Raw genomic sequence first — 27,252 nt, forward strand, 5'->3', positions numbered from 1 at the left:
AAAAACATGAAGCTGACACAATTCTTACCTCCATTTTACAAATGAAGAAACTGAAGCATAGAGTTACATTTACCCAAAGTTGATAGAGCTGGATTTCACACGCTGGCAGAGTAACTCCAAAAAATCATGCTAGATCACTATGCCAAAACTGCCTGCTGGCTTAAGCACAATTTAAATATTTGTTCTGCTGTTAGTGGGAATTTAGCTTGATTATGATATTTGCTATTACAGACAATGTTATAACAGACATTTTGGGGCAGTTCTTCTTATGTTACAGTGAAAATTTCTCTATGTATATTGTTGTGAAATTCCTGAGCTATAAGGTATATGCATCTTCAATTTCATTAGATATCAACAAATGTGCTCTCCAAACTAGTTGTGTGCATTTAAAATCTCATCAATATAGGGTGCCTGGGTGGCTCAGTTGGTTAAGGGACTGCCTTCGGCTCAGGTCATGATCCTGGGGTCCCGGGATCGAGTCCCGCATCGGGCTCCCTGCTCAGCAGGGAATCTGCTTCTCCCTCTGACCTTCCTCCTTCTCATGCTCTCTCTCTACCATTCTCTCTCTCTCTCAATAAATAAATAAAAATCTTAAAAAAATTAAAAAAATAAAATAAAAATAAAATAAAGTCTCATCAATATATAAGCAAATATACTTGATATTTGTAGATTTAAATATTTTCTTACCAAATCTGAAAAATTGAAAGTGACTTCTGGCTTTAAAAATAGTTATTTCTTTAATTACTAGTGGGTTTCAGCCATTCTTTTTATGTATTGATAATTCATATTTCAGCTTCTAAAAATTGTTTGGTCTCTTCATTTGCCTATGTTCCTCTTACTTTTTCTTAACCTTACTAAATTGTGGGGCTTTAAAAGTACATTATAAACACTACTTTTTAATTTGGTAAGTTATAAATGGTTTCTCTAATTCTGTTATTTTCTTTTAGTTTTATTACGTGTTTAGGTCAACAGAAGTTTTCAATTTTAATATAGTCAAATTTGTCTATTTCTTATGGCTATTTCTTTGTCTCTCATGTAAAACAATTAGTTCCTCCTTCATATCATAAGATATTCTTTTGCATTTTTTCCAAAATTTTAAAGTAGTATTTTTCATATTTACATTTTCATCTTCCTGTATTTGATTTTTTTTTCAACTGTAATCAGAAATAACTGACATGCATCACTATACAAGTTTAAGGCACATTTCACTATTGTGAAATGATTACAATAGGTTCAGCTAACATTCTTCTTCTCATCTAGTTACAATAAAGAAGAAATGAAAAAGGAAAAAAATATCCTTGCTACATTAGGATTTACTCTCTTACAACTTCCCTATGTATCATACAGCAGCATTAGCAGTAGTCATTATGGTGTACGTTCATTCCTAGACTTATTTGTTGCATAACTGGAAGTTTGTACTTTTGGACCACCTTCCTCCAATTCCCCCTCCCACCACCCCCTTGTCTTCTGCTAACTTTAGGCTCAGTTTGTTCTTTTTCTAGTTCCTCAAGACATAAAGTTAGGTTGTATTTGGGATCTTTCTTGCTTCTTAATGTGGGTGTTTATTGTTATGAATTTCTCTCTTAAAACTGCTTTTGCTGTATCCCATAAGTTCTGATATGTTGTTTTTCCATTTTTGTTTGTCTCAAAAAAAATTTTTTTTTTTTATTTGCCATGTAATTTCTACTTTGATCCATTAGTTGTTCAGGGGAGTGGTGTTTAATTTCCGTGTGTTCATGACTTTTTGAGTTTTCCTCTTTTATTGATTTCTAGATTTGTACCATTGTTGTCAGACATGATACTTGGAACAATTCCAATTTTGAATTTGCTAAGACATGTTTTATGGCTTAACATGATCTAGCCTAGAAAATGTTCCATGGGCACCCGATAAGAATGTGTGTTCTGCTGTTGCTGGTTAGAATGCTCTGTATATGTTTGTTATGTCCCTTTGATCTATAGTGTTGTTCAAATCCACAATTTCCTTATTTTTTCACTGACTGGGTGGTCTATCCATTGTTATGAGTGGGGGGTAACAAAATTCCCAACTATAACTGTACTTTTGTTTATTTCTTCTTTTAGCTCTGTTAGTTTTGCTTTGTGTATTTAGGTGCTCTAATATTGGACACAGAAATATTTAAAACTGTTATAACTTCTTGATGTACTGACCCCTCTATCATTATATTTTGGCTTTCTTTGTCTCTCTTTCCCATTTTTAAAGTCTATCTGATATAAATATGACCTCTGCTTGGGCCCCACAGATTCCCTTATACTCCCTGTGGTGCAAGATCAGAGTAGGGGCTCCCACAAAGAGACCCCTAGCCTGGGGGAGGCTGGTTGTTACCCTTGGATTGTCATTTCCCACTGGAAGAACTAAAGGCTCAGGGGAGTTCTCTCTGCATGGTCTGAATTGCCTGGGGGAAGGACAATGTGGTTAAAGCATAGCCTCTTCTCGAACCCCTCTGATGCAATCTGTCTTGGTCTCTGAGATGTAGGGGTGCATCAGCCTCACCTCTGTATTCTAAGATTCTTTCAGTGGCATCTTGTTTGTCAGTAGATGTTAACTGTTTTTGTGACAGAGATCAAAGTCAGGAACAGCCAAGATGTGTTCATCTTGGTGATGTCACTTGTATTTGATTTTTAAGTATGGCATGAATTATGGCTCCATTTCTTTTCTAAAACTATATGTAATGAAATCACTGATCTGTAAATCTAAATGATGACTATTTCCACTTCATTGTTTATTAAGATATGATAGATTGAAAGGTTTATTTTTAAGTTCTTAATTCATTCTATTTCCCTCTTTTTTTTATATTAATGTTTATTGAAAAGGGTACATGAAAACCACCTATGTACACATAACAAGCAAACCTCCTCGCACCTTTTATCTTATAAAAGCTTGACTTCTTTGGAGTAACTAACTTCTTGCACATTCCAGCAACAGTGTCCCAGTTAACTTGGTTCCCTTTTCTCAAGGTTCAAAGTAAAATCAAACTCCTCTAGGGTCAGGGGCTAAATTGAGAGTCTCTGGCAAGTGAAAAGAGCCATATATATATTTCTTTAATGTTTCAGGTTTTATTTAAATTCAAGTTGTTAACATAGTGTAATATTAGTTTCAGGAATAGAATTTAGTGATTCATTGTTCATTAGTTTACATACAACACCCAGTTTTCACCACAAGTACCCTCCTTAGGGGACCTGGGTGGCTCAGTTGGTTAAGCGACTGCCTTCGGTTCAGGTCATGATCCTGGAGTCCCGAGATCGAGTCCCACATTGGGGTCCCTGCTCAGCAGGGAGTCTGCTTCTCCCTCTGACCCTCTTCCCTCTCATGCTCTCTATCTCTCATTCTCTCTCTCTCAAATAAATAAATAAAATTTTTGAGAAAAAATAAGTACCCCCCTTAATCACCCATTTAGACCATCCCGCCCCCTCCTCTCCAGCAACCCTCAGTTTGTTCTCTATAGTTAAGAGTCTCTTTTATGGTCCGCCTCTCTAAGAAAGCCATATTTTTTAAGGGCTGGTGATGGGTTTTGAGCTCAGCCAGGGTAATGAAATGCTTCATCATTGAAACAAACTGCACATCCACAATGGGCCATTTAGTGTTGTCTTCTTTGCTGGATGGGTCATAATGGGGATTGTTTTTCTCAAACTTAGTGTGGTCTGGGTAAGCCTCCTTCACAAGCTTCATGAGTCCTGTGATGCCTGGCTCTGTGCAGTTGCCATGGTAGAAGAAAGCTTCTTCCTCCAGCTTCATGGTTGGAAGGGAATTCTGGGTCTGTCCTGGGAGTTTCAAATACCCTCCCATCATGCTGTATACTTGGGCTGTGCTTTAAGGTCCTCAGCACTGAACTTCACATCTATACCTTTCTCTGGTCTGCTTTTTTGTCTCTAACTTTCATGAGCCAGTAACCGTTTAGATTCTTCCCACATTTTTTAGAGGCTGGTTCTCCTAGGGCTGGAGTTATCCACTTAAGCTGATGTCCCTGCTGGGTTCTTAGTGTTGATACAGTTTCCTGCTGACCCTTTATTGCTGGCCCAGCAGGCTCAGCAGCCCCAACCAGCCTCTTCTGGGGCTTCAGCATGGTCTCCCTGCAGGGGTGTTCTCTAGCAGCCCTGACCCTACCACCTGGCAGATCTATTACTTTCCTTATCTTTTTTATTATAGCTTTATAATTAGACTTGATATTTGGTAGGACAAATCTTCTTTCTCATGAATGTCTTGGATATTTTAAGATCCAATATTTCATAAATAGTTTTAAAAATCTTTCTAAGTTATCAACTGGAATCTCATTGAATTCATAAGGTAACTATTGTTTTTGGTAGAGTAATTATTTATATGAATTATTGTTATCCAAAATTATTATATACTACTAAATTTAGTTATTCTATTATGATTTACAGATTTTTACCCTTTTTTTTCTTAAGTTCTTGCAGGACTTTGTTGTTATTACATTAATACCTAGCACCATATAAGGTTAGTTGTTATTGTAAACGGTATTTTAAAAAATCTAGTATTTACTAATGTGGAGGCAATAAATGTGTATCACTCAGATATACCTTCAAGAATGAACCTGTTGCATAGAATTCAGTCAGATAACAGCCTTGAGTTGCCATACCGCTGGGATCCATTACAGTATTTGAGTCAAATACACACTCTCCCTAGGCAGTTCCCAGCCAATGAATGAGCATGATAGGCATATTCAGGCCTCCTGCTGTTTGCTCCATACAATACTCTTCTATAGGCAATTTTTGCCCTTCAGCTCTCTGCTGGGCTGCCTATGGCTTTTTTAGAGCTGCATTGCTCTTTTGCAGTTCTTCCTATTTCTTTAAATTTTTGAAGAAGCAATATATTTCATACAGATAGGGCTTAATTTAAAATATTAACATACATTTATAATCTGAAAAGCTCTCATTCTGCTATTTAAATAATCTGTAACCGTTTTGTTGCCATCATTCAATCAACAGAATTCATAATATGATGTGACTTTCCATGTCACAGGATTCAATTTATCAGGCTGGATTTTCACCAGAGGGAATGAAGTTTTCAGGAACCATGGTCAAAAAGCGTCTGACTACATCTCTGTCCCGAGCCCAACTTGCCTTTCCCAACCCAGAACACATTTTTATTTTCAACTGGAAAAAATGTGATCTGCCAAAGAATTTGAGTTCACATTGTTACTGAAATACAGGAAACATAGGAAAATACATGAGAGATCATTAAAATTCACTCAAATATTTTCATATTGTCAAATATAGAGAAAAATGATACAGGTTAATTAAACCAAGGGATACAAATGCTGCACCAAAAACTCAGTTTACACCCAGGTTACTTGTTACATTTTTTACCACATATGGCTTTAAATATTTCAAGACATTGGGTTTGGTGTTTACACCCCACAGTGTGTGAATCTTCCATATGGTAGTTTTCTATTACACATAGTATTTGAGTTATATGATTGAGTGATAGAAGTTTTTATTTCTTATGTTAATGGATGTATTCGTGTACACACACACACACACACACACACACACGTGCACACAAACTTATACAAGCATTAAAGCTTAGCATGAGCCTTTGAGACCAAGTAAACAGCCCTGGCTATAACCCTAAATAGATATTGGAGAGATGTTTTAGCAAAATACAGAATTATTTTTCCTAGGCTATTTTATCTAAAGGGTACAATTTCAATTCAATTTCCCATATTTGTCTTCAATGTTAATGGCAACAAGAAATTTAAATTTTGCCTTGTTTAAAAAACATCTCCAAATACCTAATGTCATCGTCCTCTTCTTGCTTTCTATATATTGAAGAAGCAAATATGATTAGTAACTCATTTAGATTATACAATGAGTAAGAAGCTCTAGTTTGAGCAGTAAGTCTACAAAAAATGGTAAAACAAAGAAGAGAGTTGGGATTGTTTGGTCAGGGCCAAAGAATAGCATTTTCTGTATTTCTTTTCTTGATTACATGCCCTGAGACCAGAGGCCTGACAGTCCTTGACCATGCAGCAATGGCAAGAAAAGCATGGTGTTGTTTTCAAAGGACTTTTCAATTGTAACGAAACTTTTCAATTAGCAGAAACATGACCAAAGGATTAAAAAAAAAAAGTCTTAAAGACTTAATACAAAATTCATCCAATAATCTGAAAGATGTGTTTCGAATACTCATCACACAAATACTCAAAAAATAGATTTTTTATTTTTGTTTATTTCTTTTCTTAAATGCTCAGCTAGAATGCAAGCATCCATTTCTCTTTGTGCTTAATAATGGTGGAATTTTGTAACCAGGGATTCTTAAAAATAAGAGATTAGAGGAAATGCCTCAGCAGGGGTATCATATATATATATATATGATCATATATAATCATATATAATCATATATAATCATATATATATATATATATATATGAAGAGAGGTGATAGATAGATAGATCTCTGTTTTTGCAGTAATAAGTGTAACTTCTACACACCAAGACCTCATAGGAGACAAAATTCTCAGACTTGACATATCAGTTTACCATTATGTTGCCCACTCTTCCTTGCTTACTAGCAATTACAGAAATAATCGTACCACATGTTTGGCAAAGAGTAAATGACCAAGAGACGGTTTAAGGGGCCGTTATTTTTACAGAAACTCACACAAACAAATAGATTGGGGCTGATCTATACAAGGAAATGGATTGACATTGCAAGGGTCAAGACCAACTGCAAATTTTATGTCATCTATAAAGCATTAGCTCCTGATTCCCATTCTCAGAGCTCCAGCTTTTCTATGGTGACAGAAGAGGTAGATCTTGGGACGACCAGATTGCTTTGTCTAACAAATAGGGCATTTATGCTGCAACAAATATCCTTTCACTTAATGCTAGTAATTCACCTCTGGTGTAAATCACAGTAGTTGAGATTTTTTTTCCAGCAAACCCATAAAGGAGAAAATTTAACCCAAAGAGGAAATGGGGCAAAGATCATAACTGAAATAAAAATTTTTAACACATGAGCAGGAGCTAGAAGAGAAGGGCATGTTTACAGGTAGTCTGCCTTTGAATAAATACAAATGTTAGCATCAATTGAGTTTAAACTTATGTGGGTAATAACAATGGAAAAGGAAATTTCCTCTTAGGTTAATTGTTGCCAGATCCTACTATTTTTAAATAGTATGATCTAATGCTACCAGATTTGCTACTGTAATCTGGCTGATGTTTCAATGGATTACATAAAACTAATTAGTCAAATCAGGATATATGGGAGCTGCTAACCACTTTTTCTAATATGTTTTGATATTAAATTTCCATTCTTGGCAATATATTATCTCCTAAATGCCCTTGGGAATAACAGTACTTTTTTTTTTATAAAGATTTTATTTATTTATTTATTTAAGAGAGAGAATGAGAGAGAGAGAGCACATGAGAGGGGGGAGGGTCAGAGGGAGAAGCAGACTCCCTGCTGAGCAGGGAGCCCGAAGTGGGACTCAATCCCGGGACTCCAGGATCATGACCTGAGCCGAAGGCAGTCGCTTAACCAACTGAGCCACCCAGGTGCCCTGGGAATAACAGTACTTTAACTATTTTTGTGTAATATGTGATTAAAGCCTAGCTTTAAACAAAACGTTTTAGTTCTATTTTTGAATATTAATGAAAAACATCCTTAACAATATTTATTTTTCCTAAGCATATTTTCCAACTTTTTCTCCATTAACATGTGCTTTATATACTTTGTTCACAATTATATTTCTAATGATGCATATAATGTTTGGCTTTGAACCTATTGCATACTAAGAAAATAGGTTATCATTTAACTGTCTTAAAATTGTAACACTGACAAAAAAGTTTCAAATATTCTATCTTTAAAATTCTTTCACTTTATGCTTTAAAAATCAGCTGGCTTATCTGAATATATTGTACATTTTTCCAGCTAACAAAATTATAGAGACTACTTCAACCAATAATTTGTAAGTTCAACATGAGTAACACTTTATATGTACATTGGCTTTATGAAATATGAAACATGAGAAACATTTATTATCTTCACTATATTGTCATACTCACATTTAATGCCACTGTTTTCATTTTTTAGTAGACCCTACTTTCTCTTGCTTAACCCAAGCCATTGCTTCAGAAATAATTCTGTCTTTATCTTACATCATCACTTTCCCACTCTCTATTGAATCATTCCCATCAACAAACACATATACGGTTATTTCTTCTTAAAAATTTTTTTTTTTCTGACGCCACTTTCTCTGCTAACTACTTTCCTATCACTCTGCTCCCCTTTGTAGTAAAACACTTAAAATAGGTGTTTTTTCCCCTCCTCACATGTTCTCATCATGTTTTCTTCCTCATCACCTGATTAAAAATGTTATCATCAAGATACTACCAAAGTAACTAAAGCCAATTGACTTGATCTATAGGTAACATTTGAAGTAGTTGACCATACCCTCCTCCTTTTTATACTTCCCCACATTTCTTCCAAGACTTTACTCTCTCTGGTATTTACCCTACCTCAATGGTCATTCCATCTCAGTCTCCTTTGCTGGTTCCTTCTCTTCTCCCCAGTCTCTAAATTAGAGCATTTCCAGTCTCAGACTTTGGTCTTCTCTTCTTTTTGTTCATCTTGTTGGAGATTTCATCTAGGCTCATGGCTTTAAAAATTAGTAAATGAAGAAAACTTCTAAAGTTACATCTCCCATCCATAGTGCTCCATCAGATTGCAGGCCTTTGCATCTAGTTGTCGACTTGAAGTTTCTAGTGGATGTCTAGTTGACCTCTCAAACTGAACATACTTCAAAATGGACTCTTGATTGTCCCTCCCCATATCTGTCCCAAATATAGGCCATGCCCCACTATTTTTCCAGTACTTATGCCAACATAAGTGGAGTCATCCTTGAATCTCCACTTTCTCTTACAACCTACACCCAGTATGTCAGGAAATTTGTTGTCTCTAACTTTAAAATATATTCAAAATCCAAATATTTTGCACTACCTATGATCAAAATTGATTCCCAGGACTACAGTGGTCTCCCAACTAATTCCTATACTTGTATTTTTGTCCATTAGAGTCTATTCTCAACACAAGGGCCAGAGTTTGTTGGGAAACATTCTCAGAATTAGCACCTGTTGAGGCAAGAAGTGGTGAGAGGGGAGGGAAAGGAGCATCTTTGGGCAAAGGGAATAGTTGGGCTACCATAGAGTCTCAGAAAAGGTTGCTCTATCCCACAGGTATCTCTGAAATGGCCATGGTCCTTCTGAGTGGTCTCAAGGTAGTGGGGAGCAGCAGAGTCTTTAGTTCCCCATTAACCACACATTGACTGTTGGCTGCCCTCAGAGAAGGAGTGAGACTTGGGTTAGCAGGCTCCCTGCAGCAAGCAGAGGAAAGTGTCACAGCTGGAAGTTATCAGGCAGCGGCACAATCAGCAAGTGTATTATAAGTCCTCCAGTTCTGAAGGGACATGTGGTTGGAGCATCACATTATCGACCACACAACCAGTTGAAAATCACTGAGCTTAAGAAAATAATTAGAAGCCCGGTGATGGGTATTAAGGAGGGCACATATTGCATGGAGCACTGGGTGTTATATGCAAACAATGAATCATGGAACCCACTACATCAAAAACTAATGATGTACTGTATGGTAACTAACATAACATAATTTTAAAAAAATATATAAAAAAAGAAAGAAAACAATTAGGAGAATAAGTAGGTGGAATTTGCCTAAATTCAAATTTGAGAATAGAATATTGTTGGGTTAGCTATCTGACAAAATAGAAATTCCATCTCTTCCTTATGAACTTCAACTGCACTGTTTACAAAAATTGTGAATTGCAAGGTACTTTCAAATGGAACATGTGATTAATGATTCAAGAGAGAGTAGGTCTCAAGGTGTCAAGTATGTGACAGGGATTTAATCACTCAGTGGCTTCAGGAAGGTTCCCTTATTACCAGATATCTTTCTACTTTGTTTCTTTCTGCATGAAATCAGTTCCATTCATTCCTTTAGCTTATAATTTCCTTTTGTTTAAAAATATATGCACTCTAAAAAAGAAAACTCATTGAACCTTTTTCGTCACTACAACTCATTTTTTTTCCTAAGCTATCTACATTCAGTAAAGACTATTGACCCTTTATGTACCAGATGCTCCGTGAGGTTGTGAGCTTACGGAGGGGAATGAATTTCTAAATGATTTCAAGGAACTCTGCAATTCAGTAATGGAAAAAAGAAACTGTAAATGCCCGTTATTTCAATGCAGCCTGATATGTGCATTGACAGAAATTCGCCCAGGGTCCTGGTCAAAAGTCACCGGAGAGGAATCCTGGAGGACAAGTAGGGTTAATCAGTTGGAGACTAGAGGTGCAGGTAATATTTCAGGCAGAAAGGGCTGTGTGTGCAAAGGTCAGGAGGTCAGAGAGGGCACAAAACACAGTGGAACTCGCAGGGGCTCGAGAGCCCTGGGACAGAGAGCCTGCGGAAGGCAGACTGTGCTGAGAGGGAGGCTGGGGCCACAGGCAGGGAAAAGAGCGATTGTACTTACTCAACTGTTTTTCAAACTCACAATTTCTTTAGTGGAATAGGGAGTATGCTTGGAAGGAAAAAATATGGAACACAAGAGCCAGAAATTGTGGTGGATGTATTTTTTATTAATAGTTTACAACATATTGAAAGCATGAAAATCTTCCTTTCCTCTAATTTTCAAGTTATTTAAAAAGAGTGATACTTAATCTTTTTTTCTTGTGTTTGTGACTGTAGCTTATACAGCAAATTCAGTGAAATATACAGATTTTCTTCCCCTATAAAAATGCATATAAAATGGTGCATATTTAATTTCAAGGTGTTTATAGATTTCCTAAAGCTTATCCATGGTTGCTTTAGGACACTGCATTAAGAAACCCAGACCTAGCATTTATGCATCAATATGATAAGATTAGGACCAGTATGTTCGCTCTTCCCCTCTACCCTCAAATCTCCGCTCAAAGCACACAGTATTTTTTTTTTTTTAAGATTTTATTTATTTATTTGACAGAGAGAGAGAGAGAGAGAGAGAGAGAGAGCACAGGCAGGGGAGCAGCAGGCAAAGGGAGAGGGAGAAGCAGGCTCCCCACTGAGCAGGGAGCCCAATGTGAGTCTCCATCCCAGGACCCTGGGATCATGACCTGAGCCAAAGGCAGACACTTAACCAACTGAGCCACCCAGGCACCCCTCAAAGCACACAGTATTAATTCTAGTTGCCAATTCATTCATTTGGTGACCCCCAGACTCATGATGTACTGCATCACTCAACTTCTGGGCAGGGCCAGATGTATCTCACCCTGGTCATGCAACCCCTTTATCAGTGAGTGTATAAACTTTCAGTGAGTAGAGCCTTTTCTTATGCCCACCATAAACCACTCAGATGGTATTATAGCATTATTTCCTTCTGTTTTGTCCACACTGGATTTGGAAGCAAATGTAAAGACAGCTTAAAAAGCCATTTACCTGTTGTAAATACAAGTTCTTAAAACAAAAGCCCCTTCCTTTTTAGTTATGAGGTGTCATAATGATTTTACTGGGGAGACAGATTTAATCAATATCACTGATGGAACTTACTCTTTTGAACTTTTTCTCTAATTGGCCCTTGAAAGAGTTCCGGATCGCAGTGGAAATATTTTGTTATAGTGAGAAAGTTGAAGGATTTTTCTTTGTCTTCATTTATTTCTCCTCTGCCACTTCTATAAGGTTTAATTTATACCAGTGGATGTATACTCATTGGGTTAAATGCTTACATCTTAAAACAAAGCGTAATATATAATTGTACAACTTCTAGATAACATGAAAGACATATTTTCCATACGTCTTTTCCAAATTTAAAAAATAACAATTGCCCAATATTTTAATTACTAAAATGTGGACCTACACTAATAGAAATGAAAGCTGCTTAGGGAGTCTCCTCCATCTACAAATAATCTCATCTATTCCTCAGTGAAAAGCAAGCCGGGAAAGTTTGGGAAATGCAAGAGATATATTTTGACAATCATGTTTGCGAACCTCAGGAGTTATTGGGGAAAGAATTTGTTGGTGGGCTTTGGTTAACAGAACATGCCCACTAGCTAAAATATCAATAAGAATAATTTATGTATGATTTATTTTATTAGTTTGAGCCAAGTGTCTGATTGTGGGGAAAATTGCCCATATACAGTGATTGTAAGGTCTCTTGAAAGCCTTTTTGGCCCCAGTTATTTTTATCAGTGGTCATATTTTTCATATATTAGAGACATTGCTTTGTTAGGAACAATCTTCAGAAATCATTAGAGAATTATAATATGTAAACCTACTTATTAACCACAACTTACTAACTCATTGAAATTAATTTATTTGTCCATTTCATCCAGCAAAATTCCGAGGGCATAAACTTTATATTTGTATTCCTTCCAAGAGGAGTCAAGCACACTGTTTCACCTAAACAAAGACCCAAGTTGAGTTTTCTGATTCCTAAGGACATTTCAAGAGGAAAGTAAAACAAGAAGCAAAGGAAAACTTTGTTTATACCATTCACATCTTTTTTTCTTATTAGACCAGATCTTTGGCCCATTTATGTATATAGATACAGATGTAGATAGATATGTAAATAGATAGATCTGTATATTAACTTTTACTTGTATTCACTCAGTATTAATTGACAACCAGAGACCTTCTTAGGTGCTAAGGATACAGTCATTTTCATTAGTCTCATGGAGCTTACACTAGGTAATAAACCATATAATCACACATTATTGTATGTTATAAACACAATATCACATTTCTGACCTAAAACTGTATACTTACATTAAACATCACATGTTAAGTTAAACTTCAAACCCAGAAATGACACATAAATTGACTACCAGTATACAGGTTCAGTTATATATCATCATTGTGTTGTAAAAATTACAAATTAACTTACAAGTTTCAGATATTATACTAAATGAGTAATTAGATATTAGGGAATCCACAACTCAGGAATACAAATATAAAATTTGTTTTTATACAAATTAATAATTTAAGCTCCCATTCCTTTAGAAAAGCAGATTCTTAAACACAGGCAGTTTGGGGTCTTTTTTCCTCTAGGAGCTTGTCTAAATTCCAAATGATGGCTGCTTACATGGTACCAAAACATTGATTAGATGAGAAGTCAACTGGGGGACAGTATGTCAGCTAAAATACACCTTTATTTGTCTAACTTTAGCCACTCTTTCATGAATTATTTCCCATGTTTTAGGACACAAGAATGATTTCCCAGCCTGCATGCCATTCTAGAGCACAGAAATCTTTGGGAGGTTATCTTTGGCCCTGTCAGCCATGTGTGCCTACACACTTTTGACTGGGAATGGGAAGGGAAACAAAATTTCCCACTCATCTTGGAATCTTCAAATCTATTTTGAGATTTCTACTCCTCCCTCCACCACCACCCCCATCTTCCCCTATTTTCCACACAGGGTCCTGACTTGGTTTTCTAGTATGCATGATTAGAAAAATGAAAGGAAAAAGGGAAATTACTGTTTTCTACTGTTTCTGAACAATGGCCAAACCAGGATGGTGATGTCCAAGAGAAGGGACACAAATAAAGCCAGCCCAACCATCACTCCAACTTTTCCGCAATTATTTATGATTGTAAATGAGTTGTTTAGCTCTAAACTCCATTTTATTTACTTGTAAAATAGGGATAAGATTAGTACCTACCACAACAGATTGCTAGACAAATTTAATGAGATAACCAAAAACCTTAGTTTGGTACCTAGCACATAAAAAAAACTTAAGTCTGGTGCCTAGCAAAAATAAAAGCTTAATGGAGGGAGACGAATCATGAGAGACGTTGGACTCTGAAAAACAAACTGAGGGTTCTAGAGGGGAGGGGGGTGGGGGGATGGGTTAGCCTGGTGATGGGTATTAAAGAGGGCACATTCTGCGTGGAGCACTGGGTGTTATGCACAAACAATGAATCATGGAACAATACATCAAAAACTAATAATGTAATGTATGGTGATTAACATAACAATAAAAAATTTTTTAAAAAGCTTAATGGATGCCATCTATTATATCATTTATTTCACTCCTCTAGTATAAATATATACATATGTATATAAAATTTTTTGGTATAAAATTAGTACTTATTACAATTACTTATTATTTTTTTATAGATGCTTGTTGAGTGCTGCTTTATCTTCGTGATATCTAGAGATAAGTTTTTTAACAGTAATGGTTCCTCTTCTATCTACCCTCACATGGGTTATTCTCACATTTCCATTTTGGAATTGTTTTCTGTGAACTAAATTAGTAAATCTTCTCAGTGGTAAACCAGAAGGGTTAAAATATTTAAATTCTAATATCATCTGAATATACTGATCATCAAATTTATAATAATACAGTTAAATGATAAAAACATAAAACTTGGGGGGCATCTGGCTGGCTCAGTTAGAATAACATGCAATTCTTGATCTTGGGGTCATGAGTTCAAGTCCCATGTTGGGCGCAGAGATGACTTAAAAGAACATAAAGCTTGGAAAAACTTTGAGTAGTTTTTTTTTTTTTAATCTGTTGCATTATCATCGTGTAGGGCAGCACATGAAAACACTTTGCAGACAAAAGATGATCAAATCTTTACTTAAATACCTTTAGAAAGGAAGATGCAAAGTCTGTCTCATGAAGCCATTTCAGGGTCTAAAAACAAAATGTCTAAACTAAGGAGCCTCTGCTACTGTTCAAAGGTTGTTTTCTTTCCCCTTGAAAGGCAAGGGGAAACAGTTCCCGCTCTGAACGCAAGAAGATATGAAAGCAAAATGTGTTGTTCCCATTATTTTTTTAACCTTTTATTGTTATGTAAATCACCATACATTACATCATTAGTTTTCGATGTAGTGTTCCATGATTCATTGTTTGTGCATAACACCCAGGGCTCCACGCAGAATGTGCCCTCTTTAATACCCATCACCAAGCTAACCCATCCCCCCACCCCCCTCCCCTCTAGAACCCTCGGTTTGTTTTTCAGAGTCCATTGTCTCCCATGGTTCGTCTCCCCCTCCGACTTACTACTCTTCATTCTTCCCCTCCTGCTATCTTCTTTTTTTTTCTTAACATATATTGCATTATTTGTTTCAGAAGTACAGATCTGTGATTCAATAGTCTTGCACAATTCACAGCGCTCACCATAGCACATACCACTCACCATAGCACATACCCTACCCAATGTCTATCACCCAGCCACCCCATCCCTCCCACCCCCCACCACTCCAGAAACCCTCAGTTTGTTTCCTGAGATTAAGAATTCCTCATATCAGTGAGGTCATATGATACATGTCTTTCTCTAATTGACTTATTTCACTCAGCATAACACCCTTCAGTTCCATCCGCGTCATTGCAAATGGCAAGATCTCATTTCTTTTGATGGCTGCATAATATTCCATTGTGTATATATACCACCTCTTCTTTATCCATTCATCTGTCGATGGACATCTTGGCTCTTTCCACAGTTTGGCTATTGTGGACATTGCTGCTATAAACATCGGGGTGCTCGTACCCCTTCGGATCCCTACATTTTTATCTTTGGAATAAATACCCAGTAGTGCAATTGCTGGATCCTATGGTAGCTCTATTTTCAACTGTTTGAGGAACCTCCATACTGTTTTCCAGAGTGGATGCACCAGCTTGCATTCCGACCAAGAGTGTAGGCGGGTCCCCTTTCTCCGCATCCCTGCCAACATCTGTCGTTTCCTGACTTGTTAATTTTAGCCATTCTGACGGGTGTGAGGTGGTATCTCATTGAGGTTTTGATTTGGATTTCCCTGATGCCGAGCGATGTTGAGCACTTTTTCATGTGTCTGTTGGCCATTTGGATGTCTTCTTTGGAAAAATGTCTGTTCATGTCTTCTGCCCATTTCTTGATTGGATTATTTGTTCTTTGGGTGTTGAGTTTGATAAGTTCTTTATAGATTTTGGATACTAGCCCTTTATCTGATATGTCATTTGCAAATATTTTCTGCCATTCTGTCGGTTGTCTTTTGGTTTTGTGGACTGTTTCTTTTGCTGCGCAAAAGCTTTTATCTTGATGAAATCCCAGTAGTTCATTTTTGCCCTTGCTTCCCTTGCCTTTGGGGATGTTTCTAGGAAGAAGTTGCTGCAGCTGAGGTCGAAGAGGTTGCTACCTGTGTTCTCCTTTAGGATTTTGATGGACTCCTGTCTCACGTTTAGGTCTTTCAACCATTTGGAGTCTATTTTTGTGTGTGGTGTAAGGAAATGGTCCAGTTTCATTCTTCTGCATGTGGCTGTCCAATTTTCCCAACACCATTTGTTGAAGAGACTGTCTTTTTTCCACTGGACATTCTTTCCTGCTTTGTTAAAGATGAGTTGACCATAGAGTTGAGGGTCCATTTCTGGGCTCTCGATTCTGTTCCATTGATCTATGTGTCTTTGATCCAGTACCACACTGTCTTGATGATGACAGCTTTGTAATAGAGCTGGAAGTCCGGAATTGTGATGCCGCCAGCTTTGCTTTTCCTTTTCAATATTCCTTCAGCTATTCGGGGTCTTTCTGGTTCCATACAAATTTTAGGATTATTTGTTCCATTTCTTTGAAAAAAGTGGATGGTATTTTGATGGAGATTGCATTGAATGTGTAGATTACTGTAGGTAGCATTGACATCTTCACAATGTTTGTTCTTCCAGTATGTGAGCATGGAACGTTTTTCCATTTCTTTGTGTCTTCTTCAATTTCTTTCATGAGTATTTTACAGTTTTCTGAGGACAGATCCTTTGCCTCTTTGGTTAAATTTATTCCTAGGTATCTTATGGTTTTGGGTGCAATTGTAAATGGGATCGACTCCTTGATTTGTCTCTCTTCTGTCTTGTTGTTGGTATATAGGAATGCCACTGATTTCTGTGCATTGATTTTATATCCTGCCACTTTACTGAATTCCTGTAGGAGTTCTAGCAGTTTTGGGATGGAGTCTTTTGGGTTTTTCACATACAGTATCATATCATCTGCAAAGAGTGAGAGTTTGACTTCCTCTTTGCCGATTTGGATGCCTTTATTTCTTTTTGTTGTCTGATTGCTGTGGCTAGGACTTCTAATACTATGTTGAATAGCTGTGGTGAGAGTGGACATCCCTGCCGCGTTCCTGACCTTAGGGGGAAAGCTCTCAGCTTTTCCCCATTGAGAATGATATTCACTGTAGGTTTTTCATAGATGGCTTTTATGATAGTGAGGTATGTACCCTCTATCCCTATACTCTGAAGAGTTTTGATCAAGAAAGGATGCTGTACTTTGTCAAACGCTTTTTCTGCATCTATTGAGAGGATCATATGATTCTTGTTCTTTCTTTTGTTAACGTATTGTATCATGTTGATTGATTTGCGGATGTTGAACCAGCCTTGCAGCCCAGGGATAAATCCCACTTGGTCATGGTTAGTAATCCTTTTAACATAATGTTGGATCCTATTGGCTAGTATTTTGGTGAGAATTTTTGCATCCATGTTCATCAAGGATATTGGTCTGTAATTCTCCTTTTTGATGGGGTCTTTGTCCAGTTTTGGAATCAAGGTAATGGTGGCCTCATAAAATGGGTTTGGAAGTTTTCCTTCCATTTCGATTTTTTGGAACAGTTTCAGGAAAATAGGTATTAATTCTTCTTTAAATGTCTGATAGAATTCCCCTGGGAAGCCATCTGGCCCTGGGCTTTTGTTTCTTGGGAGATATTTGATGACTGCTTCAATTTCCTTAGTGGTTATAGGTCTGTTCAGGTTTTCTATTTCTTCCTGGTTCAGTTTTGGCAGTTGAAACATCTCTAGGAATGCACCCATTTCTTCCAGGTTATCTAATTTGCTGGCATAGAGTTGCTCATAATATGTTCTTATAATTGTTTGTATGTCTTTGGTGTTGGTTGTGATCTCTCCTCTATCATTCATGATTTTGTTGATTTGGGTCATTTCTCTTTTCTTTTTGATAAGTCTGGCCAGGGGTTTATCCATGTTGTTAATTCTTTCAAAGAACCAGCTCCTAGTTTCGTTTATCTGTTCTCCTGTTATTTTGGTTTCTAGTTCATTGATTTCTGCTCTGATCTTTATGATTTCTCTTCTCCTGCTGGGTTTAGGCTTTATTTGCTGTTTTTTCTCTAGTTCCTTTAGGTGTAAGGTTAGGTTGTGTATTTGAGACCTTTCTTGTTTTTTGAGAAAGGCTTGTATTGTTATATACTTTCCTCTTAGGACTGCCTTTGCTGTATCCCAAAGATTTTGAACAGTTGTGTTTTCATTTTCATTGGTTTCCATGAATTTTTTTTAATTCTTCTTTAATTTCCTGGTTGACCCCTTCATTCTTTAGTAGGATGCTCTTTAGCCTCCATGTATTTGAGTTCTTTCCAACTTTTCTCTTATGATTGAGTTCTAATTTCAAAGCATCGTGGTCTGCAAATATGCAGGGAATAATCCCAATCTTTTGGTATCGGTTGAGACCTGATTTGTGACCTAGGATGTGATCAATTCTAGAGAATGTTCCATGGGCACTAGAGAAGAATGTGTATTCCGTTGCTTTGGGATGGAATTTCTGAATATGTCTGTGATTTGGTCCAGTGTGTCATTTAAAGTCTTTATTTCCTTGTTGATCTTTTGCTTAGATGATCTGTCCATTTCAGTCAGGGGGGTGTTAAAGTCCCCCACTATTGTTGTATTGTTGTCAATGTGTTTCTTTGCTTTTGTTATTAATTGCCTTATATAATTGGCTACTCCCATGTTAGGGGCATAGATAATTACAATTGTTAGTACTTCTTGTTGGATAGACCCTTTAAGTAAGATATAGCGTCCTTCTTCATCTCTTATTACAGTCTTTGTTTTAAAATCTAATTTGTCTGATGTAAGGATTGGCACCCCAGCTTTCTTTGGTGTCCATTAGCATGGTAAGTAGTTTTCCACCCCCTCACTTTCAATCTGGGGGTGTCTTTGGGTCTAAAACGAGTCTCTTGCAGACAGCATATTGATGGGTCTTGTTTTTTAATCCAATCTGATAGCCTGTGTCTTTTGATTGGCGCATTTAGCCCATTTACATTCAGGGAACCTATTGAAAGATATGAATTTAGTGCCATTGTATTGCCTGTAAGGTGACTGTTACTGTATATTGTCTGTGTTCCTTTCTGATCTATGCTGCTTTTAGGCTCTCTCTTTGCTTAGAGGACCCCTTTCAATATTTCTTGGAGGGCTGGTTTCATGTTTGCAAATTCCTTAGTTTTTGTTTGTCCTGGAAGTTTTCATCTCTCCTTCTATTTTCAATGACATCCTAGCTGGATATAGTATTCTTGGCTGCATATGTTTCTCGTTTAGTGCTCTGAATATAGCATGCCAGTTCTTTCTGGGGTGCCAGGTTTCTGTGGATATGTCTGTTGCCAATGTAATGTTTCTACCATTATAGGTTACATATCTCTTCTCCCGAGCTGCTTTCAGGATTTTCTCTTTGTCTCTGAGACTCATAGGTTTTACTATTAGATGTCGGGGTGTTGACCTATTTTTATTGATTTTGATAGGGGTTCTCTGTGCCTCCTGGATTTTGATGCCTTTTTCCTTGCTCACATTAGGGAAGTTCTCTGCTATTATTTGCTCCAGTATACCTTCTGCCCCTCTCTCTCTTTCTTCTTCTCCTGGGATCCCAATTATTCTAATGTTGTTTTGTCTTATCATATCACTTATCTGTCGAATTCTGCCCTCATGATCCTGTAGTTGTTTCTCTCTCTTTTTCTCAGCCTCTTTATTTTCCATCATTTGGTCTTCTATATCGCTGATTCTCTCTTCTGCCTCATTTATCCTAGTAGTGAGTGCCCCCATATTTGATTGCACCTCATTAATAGCCCTTTTGATTTTGACTTGTTTAGATTTTAGTTCTTTTATTTCTCCAGAAAGCGTTTCTCTAATAACTTTCACACTTTTTTCAAGTCCAGCTAGTACCTTTAAAGTCATGATTCTGAACTCTAGGTCCGACATTGTTCTAATGTCCGGATTGAGTAGGTCCCTGGCTGACGGTACTACCTCTTGTTCTCTTTGCTGAGGTGATTTTTTTCGTCTTGTCATTTTGCCCAGAGGAGAATAGATGAATGAGAGAACAAAATGCTAACAGGTTAACAACTTTTTATATATAATACTCTATACAGATCAGAAAAGACCTGAAACCAGAGGAAATGAAAGGGAAAAAAGAAAAAAGAAAGTGAAAAAAAAAGAAAAAGATAAAAACAAACAAAAACAGAACAAAACAAAACAAAAAAACAGAATATGATCAAATATGATCAGGCTAGTGCATAGATCAGTGCCACACACTAGATTTTGGGCATATTTTGGTCTGTTAGAAAAAAGTGCCTCCTAAAATTTTAAAGGAAGAAAGACTTATATATGTACAAAATAAGGGTTGATACAATGAAGGGATGGAAGATGAGTGTAAAGATGAAAATTATAAAAGATTTTATAAAAGGAATTGGTAAGATAAGAAGTTGTTTGAAAAAAGAAAGAAGATTTAAAAAAAAAAAAGAAAAGAAAAAGGGAGAGAATGTGATCAGGCAGGAGACTAGAACAAAGCCATACACATACATTTTGATCTGTTAGAAGAAACTGTACCTCAAAATTTTAAAGAGAGAACAACTTATATATATATATGTCAAAAATAAGGGTAACTACTATGAAGGGACAAAATATGACTCTAAAAATGAAAAATAAAAAATGTTTTTATAAAAAAGGGATTGATAAGATGTTGGTTGAAAAAGGGAAAAAGAAAAATTCAAAAAAAAAGTTAAAAAATTTAACCTTGAAAAACTAATGAATCATGGTAAAAAAGCCATGAATTCTATGTGCAGTATTCCCCTAGCGCTGGAGTTCTCCCGTTCTCCTTGATCGGTAAAGTTGGTCTTGGCTTGCTGGCTGTTCATGCTGATCTTCTGGGGGAGGGGCCTGTTGCCGTGGTTCCCAAATGTCTTTGCCGGAGGCGGAATTGCCCTGCCCTTGTCGGTCCGGGGTAAACAATCTGCTCTGGTTTGCTCTCAGGAGCTTTTGTTCCCTGCAAGCTCTGGTACAGCTTTGGAGGACCAGAGTAAAAATGGTGGCCTCCCAATCTCCGCCCCAGAGGAGCTGAGAACTTGGGGCCCCGCTCCTCAGTGCGCCCCCAGAGAAAAGCAGTCAGTCACTCCCGTCTCCCCGGTCTCTGGCTGCACTCCGTGCTCACCCGGCCTGTGACCGAGCATTTCTCTCTCTGGCACCGACCCCGTGTGGAGTCTCCAAACCCAGCAGATCCCTGCGGTGCGCTCCCGCGCCGCTTCTCCCGGGGGAGGAATGGGAGTCTCCCCGACTCTGCTGCTTGTTGGGTCCCTGCTGGAGGAGCAGTGGCCCGACTGGGCCGAGGATCACAGTTTATGGCAACCCCGAGCTGCGAGCCCGTGCCTCGGCTCCGTCTCTGCAGCCAGCTTCCCCACTCCAATACCTGGGAGCTCTGCCGCACTCAGGCACCCCCGGTCTTTCTGTGACCCCGAGGGTCCTGAGACTACACTGTCCCGCGAGGGTTCCACCCCCCGCTTAGCCACTGGAGCGACGTCCCTCAGCGGAGCCGACTTCTAAAAGTTCCGATTTTGTGCTCCGAGGCTCTATCACTTGCCAGAAGCCGCCACGGAGTCCCCCTCCCCGCCATCTATCCTCCTAAATATTGCCTCGGATTCACTTCTCCGCACGTCCTACCTTCCAGTAAGTGGTCGCATTTCTGTTCAGAGAGTTGTTGCTATTCTTCTCTTTGATCTCCTGTTGAGTTCGTAGGTGTTCAGAATGGTTTGATCCCTATTCAGCTGACTTCCTGAGACCAGAAGAAATCCAGGTCTCCTACTCCTCCGCCTTCTTGCTCCGCCCCGGTCCGTTGTTCCCATTATTAAGCACACTTTCTAAATTGTACCTAAACTTTTGCAACTAATAGCAGATATTTTAAGACCTATGGTTTGAATAATTACCTTTAATAGTAGTTAATGTTAGGTCTCTTCAGTTTCTTAGCTGCGAAATTTTGTGAGTCACTCACTGCATGTAACTTCATACACTTATATCCTTTATTATATAAATTTTCTGAAAACCAACTTCAATTATTCCTTTCTTCTGAATTATATTTAATATAATTAAAGCAGATATTATTCTTCTTTTCAACATGACATTTCCACCCTATATGACTCAAAAATGTACTGCTTTTAATATAGCTACTGATACGTTGGAAACAAAAACAACTAGACCATTACATATACAAATATCTAAATGGTCACTTTTCTTTTCCTCTTGGAATCCACTAACAAAGAGGGTAATTACAGAGGCAACCAATCTAAATTAAAAAAAAAAAGTATTTTGTTGGAAAAAAAAAAAGACCCAAGATTGAGATATATCCCCACAACTTAAGGGCTATCTGATCTCATTGACATCTTCTAATTTCAATTTATTTGCCTCAAAATAACATATGTTTCACTTGTGTTACCTTTCATAACATTTTAAGATGAATTTCAGTTTAGACAACAAATATGAAACATTCACAACTCTGATCTTCACTATTATTGTTATGACTAAATAAGTACTCTGTCCTTTTTCAAATATATATTCTATATACAAAAATTATCTTTATGAAAATTCAAACAATAGCCCATTCTAATTTCAAAGTTTAAAAAAATACTTCCTCTAACAACTTCATGAAATAATCTAGAAGATACTTTATATGAGTGATGATGCTTCCTCTGCAAATAACAGGACACACAAATCAAAATTCATTATCTCATTTACAGAAAGTCTCACAGTAATGGGGGAGCATCCTTGCTGGGCCATGGTGTTACTATTCACTGTATGATAAGTTTAGTGTCAGAGTTCTATGGTAAGGCATTTTCTAATGGGGGAAGTAACAATTTCATTTGCCGACAACATTCTCTTCCCATCTGTTGAGCAACATTTTGTCATATGCTTTATGTCAATCTAGTTATTCACAATGGCGATGGGATTATCATAATTAGTTATGCTGGGTTGTCCAATGAAATAGCCAGTAGCCCCATGTGTCTATTAAAGTTAAGTGATTAGTAATTTTAAAAATTGATTGATAGTAATTAAAATTAAATAAACTTTAAAATTCAGTTTTGCTGTCTTACTAGCCCCATTTCAAATACTTAATAGCCCCATGAGGCCAATGGCTACTCTATTGGGCAGTGTAGAAATGGAATCTTTCTGTCCTCACAGAAATTCCTGTTGGACAGTGTGAGAACTTTAGATAAATCAGGATTTACCTTTGAGCTAGAGCAAGGATCATCTACTTTGAAAGCTGGCTATCTGAACAAATTGTGTTTCTATCTACCAAGGAATATATAAAGATTGGATATAGGTATACAACATGCTATATCTGCTACATCATTTTTTTGAGGAACAGAGATTGCCATATCATGCAAACTTTACTCCCAGCATTGCATATTCTATATACCTCTCCCCGGCACTATATTTTAGCTGGCAAATGGAGAAGTGGCAGGGAGATTTAGAGAATAATATCTGTGAATTAGAGTTGGCTTTATAAATTGGACATATGACAACTAGTTAAAACTAAAAATTAAAAAAAAGACTGAGAAGGTAGCATAGAAAAATATGAATGAATTATACCACTCTCCATAGTAAGATAATTGTATCTATATTTTAATTTCTGCAACCAAATGCATGGCTTTGCTTTCATTTTGCCAGATATCAAATGAAAAAATATTTTATATTTAGGAAGTATAGCCTATTGTTTAGAACTAATGGTCTGCATTATCTACAGTGAAGAAATGTGATCCCCAATGCATTCCAGCTCACATGTAGCTGTCTCTATAGCTTCTCTTGCTGCTCCATTATGCCCCTCTCCACTAAAGGGAAGGAATGAACTAGGAATATTGGAATAGTCCCCAAATTCTACTTAACTGTCCATGTTATTAAAAAGTCCAAGATGGGGGCACCTGGGTGACTTGGTTGGTTGAATGTCCATCTCTTGGTTTCGGCTCAGATCATGATCTCAGGGTCATGAGATTGAGCTCTGTGTTGGGTGTAGAGCCTGCTTGGGATTCTTTCTTCCCCTCTCTCTCTGCCCCTCCCCCCACTCCCATGGGCATGCACACACACGTGCTCTCTCTCTAAAATAAATAAATAAATAAATAAAATCTTTAAAAAGTCCAAGATGAAGAATAATGGCTTGATAATCCATTAATATAAATAGAACAACAAATGTTGGTTATGCTAAGGTTATAAAAAAATTGAATGGAAAAAAAATTGAATGGAGATTCCAGGAGAAAATGTTAGAATGCTTTTTGGTAGCTGATATAAAGGATGTTGTCTCTTACACAGGAAAGAATAGCAGGGCAAAATATACTTCTCAGGTCACAAAGCACTAAGGCAATTTACTTCTGTCCACATTTTTATCAATGGTCCTTCATCTATAATCCCTGACTTCTGAGAAATTTTGGGTTTGGTACATTCTCTCCCCAGCCTGAAGGTCATGCTCCGTTCTATTTGCTGTGTCTGAAATAGCTGTGTGCTTTCATCCTAAATTCATGCTTTGGTACTAGGACCATCTAAGCATCTGATTAGCTCCATCTTTTATCTCCCATCTCAGTGGCTTAGACCTCTGGCCTCCTGTTTCTGATGTTCCGTACACACTCTGATACAGAGCAGCAAAGTTGGCTTTAGAGCCCTGAGTGGGACAGGCCTGGCCTCCCTGCACTCTCCTTAATATCGTGCCAAAAGGAGTCTGGTCTCTGGAGAATGATCAACCATTTTTCAAACAGTGAATTTAAGCTTTTCATTTATTTTGTGTCTTTCTTTCATGCCTTATCACTAATTAAAATAAAATAACTAAGCAAAAAGGCTTGAGGGTGTATTATAGGTCACAAGAATGAATAAATTCTAATATTTAATAATATATGTGTTATAACATAAATCGATCTCTGCTTTCATTTCATGTTGTTAGATATTTTAAACTGTATTTAGGTTGGTTTCATTAAAATCCATTTACAATTTGCATTTTCTTTGGTAATTATCTACATCCCAAAATGAGACTCAAACTACATATTTTACATATTTGAAGGATCCGGATGTTTTGCTTTATATGTATTCCTTTAATTCCTTAATTAAACCTGAAATCTTGTTTCTAAGTCAAAATATGTGTTTGTAATTCTAAAGTTTTTAAGATTGCCTCAGGTGGTCATCATTCTTTCACTATTATCCTCCTCATCCCGGTCAGCTATCTTAAAAACCTTTGTTGGTTTTACAATGTAGCAGCATACAAAAGACCATGGCTAGGAACAGTTTGAAGGCATAGGGGAAAGGACACTACATCTGAGTCCCAGGTTCAATAATAACTGGGTGAATTTAGGTCATGTCATTTAACTTTCCATTGTCTTTGTTTCCTCATTTACAAGACTAGAGCTCCCACGGCTCCTGTGTAGAAGGAACCATTCTCCTTCCTGCCACCAGCTGCTGAAGGCAGCAGATTTTTTTTCATGACATTGAGATCACACAGCCTTGAGGGGATTGTGGGCAGAGAGCCAGGATTTGTCAGTCTTCTGCGGTAAGGGACTTGAATTGGGAAGAGCTGCTTTTCCATTTAGTGCAAAAATATGGAGTGTTGGTGTCTCAATAGCTCCCATTTCTTGGCCCTGTGTTCACCTTGTCTTTAAAAAGCCGGAGTCTGGAGTGACCTGTTTTTGGCTAGCATGTGGGGTTTCCACTAAAAACACTGGAGTGTTTGTCAGGATGATTTCAAATTTCCTTTCATTGTTTAAAATTGTATGATGTAACAACGAAAATACAAACATTCCAACTGAAAATACAGACAAAGGACTTAAATAGACTCTTGTCCAAAGAAGATATCCAATGGATAATAAGCACACTAAAAGATTTTCAGCACCATTAATTACTAGGATGATGCAAGTCAAAACCACACTGAAATAACACTTCACATCCAGTTAGATGATCATAATAAAAAGAAATAAACAAGTGTTGGTGAAAATATGGAGAAATTAGAACCCTCATGCATTGCTGGTAGGAATGTAAAATGTGGAAAACAGTTTGTAGTTTCTTAATACACTAAACATAGAATTATCATATTAGTAAGCCATTCTTCTCCTGGGTTTTTATTCAAGAGAATTCAAAACAGGTACTCAAACACAAACAACAAAAACTGGTACACAAACATTCATAATGGCCCTATTCACAATAGTCATAAGATGGAAATAATGTAAATGTTAGTCAATGGATGAATGGATAAACAAAATGTGTATATCCACACAATGCAATATTATTCAGCCAAAAAAAGGAATGGAGTACTGACCTATACTACAACATGGATGAATGTCAAAAACAGTATGCTAAGTAAAAGAATCCAGACACAAAGGGACATAATATTGTAAGATTCAATATATATGAAATATCCTGAACAGACAAGCCCATAAGGACAGAAAGTGAATGAGCAGTTTCCATGGGCTGAGAGAATGGGAAATAATTGCTTATGGGGTGTGAGGTGTTCCCTTTGCAGTGGTGAAAAGTTCCAGAACCAGATAGAGATGACGGATGTACAACATCATATATGTACTTGATGTCACTGAATTGTACACTTTAAAATGATAATTTTTATGTTATGTGTAATTTAACACAATAAAACAAATTATGACTCAATTTACACAAAGTAGAAATTTACATTTCTACTAAAGCAAGACGGCCTACCACATGTGGGAAGAGAAATTCCATCATTATCAGCTACTTACAGCAGTTGAAAAGGAAATTTTTTGTTTATATAATTTTGTGATTTAAAGAAACAGCATTTCAAGGCATAATAAAAAATAACACTCTGGGGTATTAATTTTCCAAAGTTTTAGGCATGATCTTCAGCCAATCAAATTTTTACCTCTTAGCTCCCATGCTGCTCTGTTCTAAATGTTAAATTACCCTCTCTCTCTTTTTCTTTCTCTTTCTCTCTCATTAGTGTCATCTCTGTTCTCAGGTACATGAAGGGCTTTCTTATGGTTTTGAACAAACACAATTATCTCTCAGGTATAGCAGGGTTTTTGTTGTTATTTCATTTGTAGCCAGTGTTTTTCACACACTACTGTGCATCAGAATTAAAAAAAAAAAAATTCTCTCAATGAAAATATTTGGCAGATAGTGATACAACAATGGGTTTTGGCTCCCTCACCACATTCTCATGTTTGTGAAAATTATCACACATACAGGGCTGGCTGCAATGATGTACGCAGCTGAACTAGCTAGAAGGTA

General features: G+C 37.2%; 1 pseudogene; it reads right to left on the reverse strand.

Moving 5' to 3' along the window:
• Positions 1–2,949: 2,949 nt before the first annotated feature.
• On the reverse strand, positions 2,950–4,079 carry LOC113920841 (annotated as a pseudogene).
• Between the last annotated feature and the right edge of the window lie 23,173 nt (positions 4,080–27,252).

Source organism: Zalophus californianus, chromosome 3, assembly GCF_009762305.2.
Source record: "Zalophus californianus isolate mZalCal1 chromosome 3, mZalCal1.pri.v2, whole genome shotgun sequence".
Classification (NCBI taxonomy): Eukaryota; Metazoa; Chordata; class Mammalia; order Carnivora; family Otariidae; genus Zalophus; species Zalophus californianus.